The 16,044-nt window shown below is 30.0% G+C and overlaps 3 long non-coding RNA genes across 4 annotated transcripts; all 3 read right to left on the reverse strand.

The window, feature by feature from the left end:
- Positions 1-3,187: 3,187 nt before the first annotated feature.
- LOC127711819 (uncharacterized) lies at positions 3,188-10,465 on the reverse strand. Of its 2 annotated transcripts, XR_007986894.1 has the most exons (5): positions 8,993-10,465; positions 7,479-7,548; positions 6,609-6,659; positions 5,179-6,252; positions 3,188-5,048 (listed from the first exon to the last, which is right to left on the reverse strand). It is a non-coding gene; the product is annotated as an uncharacterized LOC127711819 (long non-coding RNA). The 2 variants fall into 2 exon arrangements; XR_007986893.1 differs by having other exon boundaries at positions 3,188-6,252.
- A 1-nt stretch (position 10,466) lies between these two features.
- LOC127711821 (uncharacterized) lies at positions 10,467-12,346 on the reverse strand. The gene is made up of 3 exons (XR_007986896.1): positions 12,277-12,346; positions 11,499-11,562; positions 10,467-10,554 (listed from the first exon to the last, which is right to left on the reverse strand). It is a non-coding gene; the product is annotated as an uncharacterized LOC127711821 (long non-coding RNA).
- An 87-nt stretch (positions 12,347-12,433) lies between these two features.
- LOC127711817 (uncharacterized) lies at positions 12,434-14,731 on the reverse strand. The gene is made up of 3 exons (XR_007986891.1): positions 14,673-14,731; positions 14,246-14,309; positions 12,434-13,987 (listed from the first exon to the last, which is right to left on the reverse strand). It is a non-coding gene; the product is annotated as an uncharacterized LOC127711817 (long non-coding RNA).
- Positions 14,732-16,044: the final 1,313 nt, after the last annotated feature.

The raw sequence follows: 16,044 nt of genomic DNA on the forward strand, positions 1-16,044 counted from the left end.
TTTTTCTCCAAAAACTGGAAACAAACTTTTTTTTCCAAAAAAAATCAATAGCCCCCACCCCCCTCCCGAAAATGGTTACTGCCTAAATAGAAACACAGCGTCAATATACGTAAAAATAGAAAAAAGGCGTCAGATACGTAAAATAACATTTGAAACACGTGATCGTCATATCCAATGAAAACATTAGAATGCTACACCCAAATGGCTTTATGACTTGGTCAGGAATGATCAGGAATGCTCACAGGGAAATGTCTTGCCCGTGTAACTGATGATGGATGGGCATTGGCTGCTTAAGTTCAACTGCAAATTAATATGCATATTAAGAATGAGAACATGTGAATCTTATATGAATATTAACCCTGCTTTGTACTAAACAGACAGGCTGGAAACTGATGAAAATTGAATTCTATGTTGAAAGACCAAAAATGCAGGTTTTAATCTAGGTATAACAGAACATTTACATTATCATTGACCCATGAATATAAGGTCAATTTCAGATAAACTCTGTCAGATGCAAATATAAACCATACTACACCTTACAATCATTTTATACACTCACTATAGTTCTGACCTAATCATAATAAAATGCACTGCAGGGCACAGTTTGTTACAACCACAGAGGTTGAACCATGAACAATTGGGGCTAGTATGAACACAATATTCAAGCTTGATACAGCTCTCAATTTGGATTGTGATAAAATATTTGACACAGCATAGGTTTCGGACTCCAAATGAATGTGGTCTAAGAATTCAAAAATACATTTACCTATACCCTAATATCCAAAATCTAAAATAAGTTAGAATCAGCATTTCAAAGAACTCAAAAAATTCAATTTTTAATTTTTTGATTTTGGACCCTTTGGACCTCAATTTGAACTAGTTTGTTAACAGGGCTAAAAATCCAAAATCTAAATACAGATCACAGTTACCAGTAGATTCAGCATATCAAAGAACCACAAGAATTAAAATTTTGGTTTAAATCAAACAAAGTTTAATTTTGGACCATTTGGACCTCAATGTGAACCAATTTGATAATGGGCCCAATATCTAAATACACAGTTTGATTATATAAAAAAACCCAAAGAATTCAATTTTGGGTTTAAATCAAACTTAAGATTAATTTTGGACCCTTTGGACCTGAATTCATGTGAACCAATTCGAAAACAGAAATACACAAACATGGTAACAGATTCAGCATATTAAAGAACCCAAAGAATACATGATTCTCATCGAAATTGAAATTGGTCAAGAAACAAATAATGTATACATAGTATTGGTGTTTGTTTGGTTCCTAATTCATAAACAGTTTGGGCCATAATCACCAAAATCAATTCCGACTTTCCCTTTTTGGTTTGAAATCTTGTATAATAGTTTCATAGAAATCCATGGATTTATTCTCAAGTTATGGTCTGGAAACCCCAGAAAATCTTTTTTTTTAACCTTTATTCCTAAACTGTTAGGGCAATAACCCCAAATTCAATTCATACCTTCCTTTTATGGTATGGGACCTTGTGGTTTTATTTCTTTGAGATCTATACACTTATACAGTACTCCAGTTATTGTCTGGAAAACATATGTCTACAGACCACAATGACGACATATCCACACCATTATAATATGGCAAAAGTTTTGCAGTCTATAAAAACTTAATGTTGACCACACTTCAAAAAAAGGTCAGATGTATCTCATCAGACAATTTATTCACATTACAATCATTCTGTACACCATACATTGTAGACCTAGAGAATCTGACCGAGAACAGACCAAATCATGGAACCTAAATGATGACCAAATGGTGCAGGATAAGCCACTCAAATTAACAAATTTTTTGTTAACCTTTTTCTTATCCCAATCCATGCAATGTGATACAAAATATATCTCTTTATGTGAGAAATAGACCACAGGCAATAACCATAAGAGAATTAATTGTCCTTATTACACATAAAAACTGTCAAATTAATTTGAAAACAAATAATGTACACATACCCTTAAAAATGGAATCAAGATAATGTTCATATGCCAGATTAAACCAGACCATTAGGCAAACGATACAAAATATGGATTAACTCATTCTTCTTCAGTCTGGATTATGAAGTTTTATATCAGGAGCATCCACTTCTAGATCTGTATCCCTGTGTTTTGTATCTGATGAGCCTTTATATAAACTAGATCATTTTAGAATTCTAGATCTATTTAAAGACTTGGCAGCCAATCAGGTAATCAGCAAGTCCAATGAACCTTTCTGTCATGTAATTCCTAAGTATCATTTGTTTCAAGTCTTGTTTAAACTAGCAAAGAAGTTTCTGTGACATTTAAAACTCAAAACATGTTGAAAGATACCAAGAGATGGAAATATAAACTGACGACACAGAGATATGTCTTGCGTTTTTTGGTTGTATAATGCAAATGTTGAAATTAAATTGCAATATTTAAACTTATCTATGCAATGAACCATGACTGACGGTTCAGGGCAAAATAAAAACACCATGGAAATGCTAATGCTTATGAAACTGCATACCCAACACCATTGACTTATCAATTGGTTCCTTGTTAAACTGTGAAAGTTTCAAAGTCCATGAACCATGATAAGGAAGTGGGACCAAATAATATCTATGAAAATGAGACTTGCAAATGCCAATACAACTGCATACCAAATATCAGATATAAGTCACTCCATCTTAAACTGATCTAATCACAAATCACATGTAAATAATGCAAAACATTCAGTCAATAAATCATGACTGAGACTGGAGCTGAACAATCTCTATGGAACTGAGATTTGTCAATGCTTATACATCTGTATACCAAGTATCATTGACATACCACTTATATAGTTCCCTTTCAATTGACATAATCACAAACTTATACATGTAAAACTAATTAAAAGTTTTAAGTCGACTATTACTGTGGGAGAGAAGCAAAATAATCTCCTTAGAAATAAGATGTTTCAATGCTTATATAACTGCATACCAAATATCATTGACCCACCACTAGATGTTTTCTTTAACTTGAACTTATCACAATCAAATACATTGTTGAAGCTGCTGCTTATGGAAAAAGCATGCCCAAGTCTCGCTTTTTCAACTTCGTCCATACCATACAATAAATCAGCTGTGTGTTACCCTTGACCACAGAACCCTCTTCTCCCTTTATTTGTCATTCAGACTAAAATAAAATATAAGATAGGTTTTCTCAATTAAATTTTTATTTACCTATTTATTTATATCATTATCATGCATCATGATATAAAATACCCAAATGAAACCAGACCCATTCTGCTCCATCAAGTGTGTACAAATAACAAAGAAATTGTAATAATAAAGTTTTTAGTCCCTTTATAAGTAAAAGGAGGAAAAGGATCTGCATCATGGATAAGGTATCATTGGTTAAATATTACAATTATACAAAATAACTGACAGAGCTGAGGATTCTTTTTAGTTTCTTGATACCAGTTCCCAGACTAGCTGTTTAAATAGAATTTAGAAAATCAATTCTGTTCTGAGATACATGTCTTAAATTTTAATATCCTTAGGTCTTAAAGGAATATTTTTTTTGCTCAATATTAAACTTGGTGCTTTCCAATACTTTTAAATACCAAACTTAAAATAAATTTATATAATTCCATAAAATATATGAATCCTCAGTTTTTCACATACGAAGAGGCATTTACAAATATAACAAGGAATACAATGGTAAATACTAAGATAAAAAATGCATAAAAATACATGAATCAAATTCATTTATAAATGAGGTGTACTCAATTTATTTACTGGGTTATTTAAATAAACTAATATCATGATCTGTGCAAAAATTATTAGATCACCAAGGAAATAGTTAACTGCATTTCATTAAACATTAATTTATAACCCCAAGCTCTTATATTGTATATAAAGTTTCTTTATAATTCCTCCCAATTTCTAACCAAAGTCAATTCTTTATATCAAAGTAGGATAGTTATTTAACAATACATGTATGATATAAGTATTTTTTTTTATTATTTTCTTGGAACCAGAACTTTTTGCCCAGGAAGTAATAAGTAATTATTTCATATAAAATAAAAAGAGGAGATATGATTGCCAACGAGACAACTCTCCACCAGAGACCAAATGACATAGAATTTAACAACTATCAGTCACCTACAGCCTTCAACCATGAGCAAAACCCATACCCATAGTCCATATTTATCCTTTAGGAAATGTACCATAGTAAGCAAGTATATCATCTGTTTGCTCATCCGTCTACAACTTCCAATCACAATTAAAGGATTGAATTGTTTTTGCCTAAACTTTCAAATAATCTTCAGTATCTGTTGGCATTGTGTATATTTTTTTCACATCCAAAGGTTCCCAAATCGAAGAATGGACTTTTCCATTTATAAAATTTAATTACTCATATTGAAGGATAGGTTGGTTCAGCTGATAAGAACATAGATTTAGTTGGAGCAAGATTCTGCATTTATAAATCTTGTAATTTGGTCAATCTTCAACGACCACTTCAATATTTATGTTCATTCATTTTTCTATTTTATCCACTAAGAAGAGTTAAAAGCATAATAAATGTCTGATCTCATTATGTAAATTTATATTTTGAATTGCATGTATAATCAAAATATATAAACTCAATCATACTAAGGCTTGGTATAACAAGATTTGACAGTAAAAACAAATAAAATCACATAAAAACCACTAAAATCAGATAAAACAAGATAAAACACAAATCTTGTTATAGCAAAGCCTTATAAAATTTACATTAAAGCTACAGTGGTAATATATATCAGTGTGAACCCCAAATTTATTTTGAATTTAAGTCATTAAAATTTTGTCCTAATGAGATCCAACTACTAAAAACATGATTAAAAACAAATATATTTGAACCAACCTATCCTTCACATGATAAAATGGTGGTATGAGAAGCTTATTTCCCTTTTTTTTTCAAATACTTAGGTCCATTCATTACAATTGAGAACCCCAAAATTTCATTATAATAAAATAAAATACACACAGCCATTAGATACAGAAGATAATCTGAAAGTTTAAATGAAAACCTTCCTATAGTTTATAAGCTGTGGATGAGAGATGATGATGGACAGACAGACAAATCTTCTTTAATAAAATTGAGAATGGAAATGGGGAATATGTCAAAGAGACAACAACCCGACCAAAGAGGAGACAACATAACCTTTTTATGCTCAACATGAGTGCAGATGGGCATGGGATTTGGTCCTGCCCTGGGTCATATCAAAGAATTGAAAATTGGTATTTGATGCTCCCCTGCTAAGCATTCAGCAATTAGGAGTAGGAGCATTAAGACTGGTCAGCTGGAAGTCAGAATAATGTGTTCAGGTAGGGTTAGATGTCTTGTGCAGACTTTTACATTATGAACTAGCACATTAAAAAAATCTTGCATTTTTAATTATCCATCCATCCTGCAAAATCAAAACTTCTTTTACAGGATCCTGGTTATACATGTGGAGGGGGGAGGTAATTGTTTAGAAGCTGAGTACAAGTCTCAAAAATCAAACATTAAAATATAAATAATCATAAATGAGAAAAAATATAGAAATCAATCACACAAAAATGAGAAAATATGACAAACTGCAAAAACTATGTAATTATTTTCACTTGAGTGGTCTCAGATGCTGAATAATGCATTTATAATATATAAACAAAACCAATAAATAAAACTGACAGCCATTAATTTGTATGAATGTAAAGAATGCAGAGTCAAAACAAACCATCTAACTAAACATTTTTATTTCTAGTTCATATTGCACCAAAAACTCAGTACTTAAATTGTTTAATAGGGGATTTGTTTTATTCCCTTTTAGTGTTTGGCCATCAAAGTCCTACTTAATAGGTTTCTAACCAGAAAAAATCATTTCACAAAGGACTTATAATTCTTAACCAGTGTACATAACTTAAAAAATATATGTAAACTGAAGCAAGTCTTATGGGTATCTTGTGAAACCATACATCATACCTTTGGGACCTCTCAAATAACAATAATTTCACAGTTTTTTTTTATATTTCTTCAATCACAAAACAATAACTGAATGCAAGAAAAAATAATGAAATATTATAATTTGAATAATAAAGCATTAAAAATTAATTGCATTTATAATTCATTCTGCTTATAAGACAAATATCTGCTGATTTTTTTTACAAAAGATAGCAAAAGTTCATCCAATGGTTTGCAGGATTGTAGTCTGAGGATTTTACAATACAAGGAAGGCAACAACAGCAACTCTTTCGACTGAAAAAGAAACAAAGTTAAATTTCAATTGTTGATTCTTAATTTTAAAATAATCTAACGGGAATGTAGAAACAGACATCAGTGTATGTTAAACAATTTGTTTATTACTTATATTGATTACTCAAAAATATATAGTATCAAAAATATCCGATTTTATTGTTATCTCCCCTTCATATATCTTCTTCAGATCTAGTATCTGCTTTAAAGGGTACATTATTTTAAAATGAAAAGATTGAATACTGATTTTTTTTTATTGTAAATTAAAAAAAAATATATATATTAAAATCTATTTAGTGACATTCATCACACTATAACATAAACACATTAAAGTTGTATGTTGATGAATAAGTTCTCACCTTATAACAGCTTTATCCCAGCAAGTAATCCAATGGAAACCTGATGCTAACCTGGAATATAAAAGCAGTCAGTTATACTGAACTTTCCTAAAAAAAAATTATTACACATGTACTTAAATTTAAAATTGCACTAGGATAACAAAAAATTCGTAAGGGTTCCGCGGAACCCAGTGTCTCGTTTATTTTTGCTATTAATCGCAGGCTCAACAAAAATGAGGAAAAAAAAAATTAAAATATTCCTCTCGATACTTTCTTTTGATTGTAAGAAGCTTCTGTCCAAGTTAAGTAAAAATCCAGGATAGTTTATGAATCTAATAAATGTTTTAAAAACTTTAACTGCAGACTGTATGTAATGTTAACTGGAAGAAAAACTTGTCCATTTATAAGTAAAATACGGAAAAACAGGAACAAAATTTCCTTCTAGATACTAGCTTTTGATCATAAACAAGCTTCTGTCCAAGTTTGGTACAAATCCAGGATAGTTTAAGAAAGTTATTAAAATTTTAAAAACTTTAACCACAGAGTGAATGTAATATTGTTTCCTGGCAGAAAAACTAAGTCCATTTAGAGGTAAATTACTGAAAAAATGGAATTTTTTTTTTACAAAATTTACTTCTGGATACTATCTTATGATCATAAACAAGCTTCTGTCCTAGTTTGGTAGAAATCCAGGATAGTTTAAGAAAGTTATTTAAATTTGAAAAATTTTAACCACAGAGTGAATATTTGTGGACACCGCCGCCGACGGAATGTAGGATCGCTATGTCTTGCTTTTTCAACAAAAGTCGAAGGCTCAACAAAAATCATGGAAAAAATATTTGGTATTCTGAATTATAAACTCAAGTACTAAAAAGATGCTTGATTACCTACCAACATGTTAACAATATCAGACATCCAAGTCTTACTCCCAACACCATGAAAACATCATCATTATAACAACCTAAAAATAAAAAAAATAAAAAAATAATTACTTGTTTTACTGATCAATCTGTCTCTAAGAAGACTAACAAAATAATGCTATGTTTCATTTATTTAAACCTGTTATACATTATCATCTTCACTATATAAACTTTAAACTGCTAGAGATAGAAATTGACCTTGTGCAAGTGCACGTATATGTATGACAATGATTTTGGAATATTCAATTACAAAATCGGATGGTTTTGTTCTCTTTTGATGGTTCTTAAAATCATTTTCATAACAGCGTAGACAACCCCAATACTTATGTTGGTAATAATACTAACTCAATTACTGTAAATTCAGAAACTATTGCAATGTTTTTATTGCGAAAAATGCAACATGGTTGTATTGGCAATAATTTAAACTAGCATTTGAAATTTTTTATATGAATTAAACAGGATTTTTCTCAATATCGCAAAAATTAAAATCGCATTTTAGTCTAAAATTACAAAATCGCAATTAATGAATGGTTATTATTTATTTTGAATTTATTGAACCATAAAATTAGTTTTTGACTCTTCACATTGAATAATCCGAGAAGTGGATTATGTAAAATGAGGAGAGTCAAAAATTAATTTTATGGTTCAATAAATTCAAAATAAATTATAGTCATTCATTATAAATAAATTTCTATCAAAAATAAGGCTCAAAAGAACTTTTTATATTATTTATATTAACCATAACATACATACACGGATGTTGGCGTATGAATATAAAGTAATACTTTTAACCAATCAGAAGACAGTAAATACACCAAATTTATTTATTAATAATTGCACGCAATAATTTCTGAATTTACAGTACCTTTAACTTGTTTGCCATTGGCTATCGATAACAGTGATTTTACGCTCACTCAGTCTGTCAGAGGCCTTCCAATAGGGATTTAAAAAGAATAAAAGAGCAAAGTACATGTAGGCACAAGAGAAGAAAAAAAGAAAATAATTATTCAACATTTAAATCAACACACAAGGTTTAGTCCTCTGCTAGTAATTCCTACTATTTGATGTAGGCATTTAGAACCTTTGGCGACCCCCGTTTAAATGTCTATAACACATTCAATGTGACAAGTGGGCGTTACAGACAAACTTTCACCTTATCTGACCCAGTCAAACGATAACATAAGAGCGCCAAGAAATCGTCTTGTCCACACTTTTATGAAAATGATTCTATATCAATTCAATATTCAAACAGTTACAGACTTGAATAAAAATTTGTTCGACCCAAATAAGTTTACAAATTCATTGATAATAACTTGCATACAGTTGGTTTCTATCCAACACAGCTCACTCGATACCAGACAGAAAACAAATGTAAGACTAGATACTCTAAAAATCAAACACTGATAGAAAAGAACCTTTAAAAAATAATTTTAAATGCCTATATATATATTATTACCATAAAACTTGTGGAATATATAAACTTACCACATATTTTTCATGGTAAAGCCTCAGACTTGGTGAAGATTAAAAAGACCATCTCCCTTAGAGCTGCTCTCCCGGCTGACAAGGTGGCTCTCCTCATCATCTTAACATCTTTTTTTTTTAAATATAGTTTTATATATTAAATATATCAGATGCATTTCCAATAAATCCCCTTTCTTGAAAATTTCAGCAAATCAATTGTTAATGACCCAAGATTTCTCCTACCCTGCATACTTATTATCTAGAGCTCTGCTTACATTTATTTTTTTTTATTACAGAGCTCTAAATAATAGTCAATATTAGCTAGTATACATCTGATATTAAAAAAAAATGTACAAACATGAATATCCAAGTGGATGAAAATCCTAACATTGAGGGAATTTCAAGTATGTGGAGTTAAACAGGGGTATAATAAATTGCCTCCCTTTGACCCAAATTTCACCCTGTTCGGACTCCACATCCTTGTTATATCAAACAAAATAAATAAAATAGTACAATTAAAATTAAAAAATAGATTGATAACAAAAATCTAACACATTTCAATAAAATATTTCGTACTGATCGACTTATGGTGGCAGAGTGGTCCTATAAGTAGTTCAACTACTGCATCACTAGCCTGTCAACACTGAGAACCCTCACATGAAATGTGTAACTTCATTCTTAATTTGACTAGGGTTTGCCCGTTTCCCTGATGAAGGTGATGTTTTCACCAGGCACTTTGGCTGTCTCCACAAATAAAAATTTACAGCCAAAATTATAGTAAATCATGTTAAAGTGGTGTTTAACACCAAAAATCAACCAATCCAATTTCAACAAGATGTTCTTCAACTATGCCTTTTGTAAAATTATTCTTTAAAAAATATCACCTTGGTTACAAACCAAAATCAGCTAAAAATGACAAAAAAAGTGCAAAAAATATATTTCTAACTTCTTAACTTCATAAATTCCTCTGCATTAGAGCACCCTTGTCACATTATCTTAAAGATATTAAAATTAACATGAAAGAAAAGGTTGTAAGGGGATATATTTACTGCAGACCATTATTCATCTTTTCAGTTTACACTAGAGAGGCATTTGCTATGGTAAGGTATTTTGAAACGTTGCTAACAAAAAACAAAAATAATTAAAATTTTTGCTAAGAAATTTAGTGGGAATATTCACATCGGCAGATCTAATTGCATTAACAATATGTATAAAGTAACGTGTAAAATTTGAAAGTATCTCAAATCCTAAAATAACAAAAAGATGGCAAAAATATATACATTACAATTTGCAAAAAAAAAATACATTTCAATAATTGAACATTTTTTTTTCTTTTTTCTTTCTTTTTCTTTTAGATTATCCATTCTTAAACTGCTGGAAGTGTTTTGACTAGACATGAGTATAAACGGAAAATAGATAGAATTTTTGTAATGTCAAATACAAGTTAACCTACAACTTCCAATCTTGTTGAAAATGGAGAATCTTTACATATTTTTTTTTTTAAGCATACACAAAAATAGTCTGAATTACATTCTTTACTGTTGCAGTTATATCACACAACCATTTTATGCAGCCGCAGTTATCTGAAAAAGAAATAGACATTACTCATGAACATTGAAATAATATTTAATGCAAAACAATTATAATTAACTGAGCATTACAATTATAATGTATAGAACAACATTTCTTTTTCTTTGTTATAAATTAAAAGTGATTTGTTGACATAAATTTTAAAGTACCAGTATTTCTTAGCAATAAAAGGATGAAAAACAAGCCATTGGCTGATGTCTTGACAAATATCTTTTTAACATTGTTTTATAGCTATATATAGTATATCAGGCTATTAACATACTTGATTGAATTTTTTAACATTTAGTCATGTTGAACCTTTATAGCTAACTATACAATATAGGTTTTGCTCATTGATGAAGGCATAGGGTGACATTTAGTTGCATCCATATCATTTGGTCTCTGGTTGATAGCTGTCTCATTGGCATACATACCACAATTACATATTTTCATATATGGGGACAACTATAGATAAAAAAACTGAAATCCCAAGAATTCGCATTATACATTATACTTTTTGACTTCCCTTATATATCTTTATATCTCCTTCTAAATTGTTTATTCAACTATATTTGATTTTGATTTGATTTTTGGTGTTTTAACGCCACTTTTAAGCACCGCTTTTGGGCTATTTCGTGGCGGCCAGTTTTTATTGGTGGAGGAAGCCGGAGTGCCCGGAGAAAACCACCGACCTTCGATAGAAAAACTGACAATCCTAGTCAATTAAGATTGGAGTCGAGTGCACCCGCACAAGCGGGGTTCGAACTCACAACCTCAGTGTTGACTGGCTAGTGATTACAGTAGTAACTACTTAGACCACTCAGCCACCGAGGCCCCTTATTCAACTATAAGTAAAGAAGACATTAATATGTAAGATTAACATCTGTGCCTAACAAAAACCTTGGGCTTTAAAATGCTCTCGGATGAAAAGTTCATAAATATATGTATTGATTCTTACCATAAAAGTCAGCTCCAATGCCCACTCCCAGCTTCAATCCTTATAGACAAGCTGTGATGCTAACCTGAAATATAAAATGATAATTCATTAATAAAACCCTGTAACTCGGAAACGTAATAAATCTAAAATTTTTAAAAATCGAAAGGGAGCTCATGTCAATAGATATAAACAATTCACCACAATTTCTTGCAAGTTGGTGAAAGCATTCTTGAGTTATTGTCCGAAAAACTGGAAAATCCCCCTTTTTTTAATGAATAAAACCCCGTAACTCGGAAACGTAAAATCTAAAATTTATAAAAAACGAAAGGGAGCTCACGTCAATAGATATAAACAATTCACCAAAATTTTATGCAAATTTGTTAAAGCGTTTTTGAGTTAATGTCCGACATGTTGACGACGGATGGACGGACAATGGTATACCATAATACATCCCTTAACGGCTGTATAAAAACTGTTTAAAAGGTTCTTTGTTGTATATTGAATAGATTGAATGATTGGTTGTTGGTTGCTTAAGGTCCAGTGGCAAATCATTAAATAGAAATAGTCTTAAAATGTGTTATATATGTCAAGAACACATGGATGAGACAGCAATCCAACAAGCCAACACATTTTTATGTTAACAATTCAGATCCTAAACTTTACTCTTATTTGGTTACTGATATAATAATAAGAGTAGATTCCTGTAAAAAATCTTTTAAGCGTTCAAATCTTGTTTTTCCATAAAATATTTATAATACATTTGAGTTTTCCAAAACAGGACTAACATACTGGTACATACCTTTGTATTAGCTGTACAAGACCACCAAGTCTTATTCCCACACCATGAAAACATGTCTCAGAAAGAACCTGAAATAAAATTATAATCAACACATTATACATTTTGTAAATCAATTTATGTGTTACCGATAACCTAAAATTTACTAAATATTGTTCTGATTTCTTATTGCAGGTAGACAATTGTATAAAATCATTTTTTTTTAAATCAATATAAAAGATAGAAAAGTAAAAAAACGTCAGATTTAAATTTAACTGCACAAAAAATATCTGAATATTTTACAAAGTTATCTCCCATTGAATGCAAAATTGTTTTAAATTGTACTGGTCTTTTCTTGAAGTTTAATGACTATTTTTAGGATTTACTATTGATATTTTAATAGAAAATCTTGTTCATGTATCTTGTATCTTTAAAAACTAAACTGGTAAATTAATTCATCAATGGTGTTTTAAATGCAATATTTCAGAAGGGTCTGTTATCTTAAAAGATCTGGCTAAAATAAACTTGCCTTTTCTATTTTCATGGTAAAGAGTCAGACTTGGTTGAAGATTTAATTGACCATCTTCCTAAGAGCTGCTATCCTGGCTGACAAGGTGGTTCTTCTCGATATCTTATTGTCAATCTATGTTGTGTCCATTTGTTTTTAGAAAATAAAGTAACATACATAAAAAATATCAGATGCACTTTCAATTAATAAACTTTTTGAAAAAATTTCACATAATTATTTTAAGTGACACATAATTTTTCCCACCCTAAATTTCTATTATCTAGAAAACATCTGATATGTAAAAAAGTGCATAAATGTGAGTATCCAAGTAAATAAAAATCTAACATTGAGGGAATTTCAAGTATTTGAAGTTAAACACAGTATAATAAATTACCTCCCTTTGACCTAAATTTCACCGTTAGAACTCCACATCTTTGTTATATATAACAAAAAAACATAAATAGTATACCGGTAATCAAAATAAAAAAATAATTAAATTACAAAAATTCAACACATTTCAATAACATATTTAGTGCGGATGGAGTAATGGTGGCTGAATGGTCAAAAACTACTGTATCACTAGCCTGTCAACACTCTGAACCCTCACATGGTAGGTGTGTTTAACGTCAATCTTAAGCTTAATTGACTAGAGTTGCTAGTTTCTCTGTTGAAGGGGATGTTTTCACCAGGCTGTCTCCACAAATAAAAACTGGCAGCCAAGATATAGCAAATCATGCTGAAAGTGGTGTTAAATACCAAAAATCAATCAATCTACTTTCATCAAGATATTCTTCAACTATGCTTCTTGTAAGATATTCTTAAAATAATATACCCTGTGTTATAAACTCAGCTAAAAATGACACAAAGGTGAAAAAATATATTACAATTTGCAAAAATAAAAAACATTTCAATAATCGAACATTTTTTTCTTTTTCTTTTTTTTCTTTTCTTTTTTTTCTTTTTTTTTAGATTCTCCATTCTTAAACTACTGGAAGTGTTTTGCCTAGACATGAGTATGAACAGAAAATAGAAAGTAATTTTTGAAATTTCAAAGACCTATCAACCTACAACTTCCAATCTTGTTGAAAATGGAGAACCTGTACATAATTTTTTTTTTCTTTTCGTAAAAATTATAAACATTTTCTCAAACATACACAAAAATAGTCTGAATTACATTCTTTACTGTTACAGTAAAATCACATAGCCCTTTTATGCAGCCACAGTTACCTGAAAAAGAAATATACAGAATTAAACGTAATTGTCAAAATCTGAAAATTGAAACAATATCAAATGCAAAATAATAAATAACTGGTCATTATAATCATGATTCATAAAACTTTCTCTTACTTTGTTTAAAAGTGATTTGCTGATATATTTTTTGAACTACCAGTCTTTATTAGCAGAAATGGATGAAAAACAAGTCAATGGTAGATGTCTAACATATTTCTTTTTTTACATATTGTTTTTTTTTGTATTGGTTCTTACCATAAAAGTCAGCTCCAATGCCCACTCCCAGCTTCAATCTTTACAGACAAGCTGTGATGCTAACCTGAAAAATAAAATGATTAGTCATTCAAAATTGTTTAAAAGGATCATTTTTGATATACTGTATGTATATTCCATATTTTGAATGATTGATTCATTCGATTGTTGGTTGCTAAATGTCCAGTGGCAAATTAAATAAAAGTCTATAAATATGTAATGGAAGTTGAGAACAGCAAACCAGCATCCCAACAAACTTTTACATAATCAAATCAGATAATTAAATTTACTCCTTAAAAGGCAATTAAAGAAAGCAAAGACTTCTTACCAAACTCCTACAAACATTCACGCTTAGAGCACATGCTATTTCCAAATACATTTTATAATACTTTTTCTTTTTTCAAAACAGGACTAACATACTGGTACATACCTTCGTATTAGCTGTATTAGACCACCAAGTCTTATTCCCACACCATGAAAACATATCACAGAAGATCCTAAAAAGAATTAAAAAAGACACATTATATATTTTACAAATCCATTTCTCTATAAATATAAAGTCACTATATAATATTCTGATTTCTTACAAAATGTACACAATAGTATCAACACAAGTTTGTAAGATAAACTGTTGACAGAGATGTCTCGCCTAGCAGCGGAAAATGAAAAACATCTGATGATTAGCAACATTGCTAAATAATTTGATAATTTGCTAGTAATGCAAATAAATACAAAATGTCATTGAGCTAGAGCAAGGAGTAACTATTAACCTGACTAAACAGAAAACTTGACATAATAAAAATAAAACAAGTCAAAGGTTTTTGTTTGAATTTAACTGCACAAAAATTTAAGAGTTATATCCCATTGAATGAACAAATCTCGCTGTTAATTGTACTTGTCTCCCCTTGAAGTTTTAAATATTTTGATCGAAAATCTTCAAGAAAATGGTAACTTAAATTATAAAACTATTTAAAAATAATACATCAATGGTGTTTTGCATGCAGAAGATCAGAAGGGTGCTGGCGTGTTGTCTTAATATGCACTTCTTGTCCAATATTTCTGGAAATATATACAAATATTTGGCTTAAATAAACTTGCCTTCTTAATTTCTTGGTAAAAGCCTCAGACTTGGTTGAAGATTTATTTGACCATCTTCCTTGGAGCTGCTATCCTGGCTGATTTCAAAGGTTTTCCATCATAGTTTTTTATGCTAATCAGTCCACTGAATCCATTTTCTCTAAGTAATGAAATGTCCTTTCCATTGTACATTATAAAATGTACAATAGTCACCAGAATGTTCCAAGGCATCTCACATTATTTTTCCAATCATGGAAACTGAAGAAATTCTCAATTTAAAATACAAATAATTTATTAAATTCATTTAAAAAGTACTGTAAAAATACCAGACATGCTTTTAAACAGGTTACTTGTATTTTGATAATTTACGAAATGTATTCTGTACCCCACAATTTCTTCCACTCATTAAAAGTATATTTTAGAACTATGTTTACATTTTTTTTTATTTACAGAGCTCTAGATAATAGCTTTTATATAAGTTACCAGACATCTGATATGAAAATACTTATACAAATGTAAGAAAAAAAGTACAGTGTAGTAATAGTATAATAAACACATATAAATCCACATTTTTTTAAAATATTTTGAAGCATAGTTTAATAAAAAATATCTCATTTTCAAGGTTTACTACACATGTACATAGTAGTCATGTATAGTCCAAAAATTTGTAAAAGCCTCTATAGATTTGCAAACTCTCTGTGAATTCCAAAAGATATGGGTTAAAA

This window comes from Mytilus californianus, unplaced genomic scaffold (assembly GCF_021869535.1).
Source record: "Mytilus californianus isolate M0D057914Y unplaced genomic scaffold, xbMytCali1.0.p SCAF_8, whole genome shotgun sequence".
Taxonomy (NCBI): domain Eukaryota; kingdom Metazoa; phylum Mollusca; class Bivalvia; order Mytilida; family Mytilidae; genus Mytilus; species Mytilus californianus.